The 1,088-nt window shown below is 55.0% G+C and overlaps 1 protein-coding gene across 1 annotated transcript in view; it reads left to right on the top strand.

Annotated features, from left to right (window-relative positions):
* Nucleotides 1-128: 128 nt before the first annotated feature.
* Nucleotides 129-1,088, top strand: part of WNT4 (Wnt family member 4) — a 31,491-nt gene continuing 30,531 nt past the window's right edge. The window contains exon 1 of the mRNA XM_011357540.2: nucleotides 129-952. The gene's annotated coding sequence lies outside the window, so the exon portion shown is untranslated. The remainder of the gene's footprint in view (nucleotides 953-1,088) is intronic.

Genomic DNA, 1,088 nt, shown 5'->3' with positions numbered 1-1,088 from the left:
AGAGAGGAGAATAGAACATATTTTATTTCACGTTTTGTTAGCTTGATTTATAACTTTCAAATATTTAGACATATGGTATGTGAGCCTCCATCTGCACTCTTGCTCGGCCCCACAAATCGCTGCCACCTTCTGCCCACTCTCGACATCAAATGTTTACTGAGCTCCTTTACTGTGCTGAGCCCCAGGGACTCCATGGGGTGAAGGGCACCATCCAAGCACCCAAACAAGACCATCCACAAGGGATCAAACCTCATGTTCTTAAAACAGTGAAGAGCACCGAGTCAGGGCTGAGGGCATAGGCCTGGTCTATGGCTCTGTCCCCAACCCCTAGTGAGGTGAGGCAACAACCTGCCCCTCTGGACCTTAGTTTCTCCATGTAGACAAGAGGTCCTTTCCGCTATGAGTAGCTGTGGGACGCAGGCTGAGGCAGGATGAGAAGGAACACAAAATTAGATCAGGGAGCTGGTGAGGTTGTGACCTGGGGACGGGCAGATAACTCTTACCAGTTATTGTGGTGTGGAATTGAGCATTCTGCACCAGCGATGCACAGGCTGCAGCCCATTCTATTTCATTCATTCCACTAACATAGCAGCCACCTAACTCTGTGCCAGGCACTGAGCTAGGGCCTGAATCTGATGGATATAAGAGGATAAATAAAACAAGCACCCCGAAAACCAAAACGCAAAGCAAGACTTGGTGAGCGTGCTAAAAAGAGAGCTTCCCTAAGCTCCTTCCATCCTCGTAAAACCCCCGGGGTGTTACGTCCATTTCTCGAATGAGAAAACGGAGGCCCCGAGAGGTAAGGGACTTGATCAAGACCCTGCTGCTTAGGGCGCGCCCTGATCCTGTGGCTAGCCAGAAGCGAGGTTTCAGATTCCCGCAGTCTCGGGCCACCGTTCCAAGCTACCCGAAGCTGGAGAGGCCCCGTCCAGCTCCCGGAAGGCTGAGGGAGGTGAGCGCCAGGGAGGGGCTGTGCCAGAGGACGCGCTGGCCGGGAGGCAGGGAGGGGCCTGGCGGGAGGCTGCCGGGCGGCCCCAAACTCCCGGGTGCGCAGCCCCGGGCGCCCGGAGCGCAAGCCGTTGGGTGCG

This window comes from Pteropus vampyrus, unplaced genomic scaffold (assembly GCF_000151845.1).
Source record: "Pteropus vampyrus isolate Shadow unplaced genomic scaffold, Pvam_2.0 Scaffold36, whole genome shotgun sequence".
Taxonomy (NCBI): Eukaryota; Metazoa; Chordata; class Mammalia; order Chiroptera; family Pteropodidae; genus Pteropus; species Pteropus vampyrus.
The sequence above is the reverse complement of the archived record's forward strand: the minus strand, read 5'-3'. Positions and strand labels throughout refer to the sequence as shown.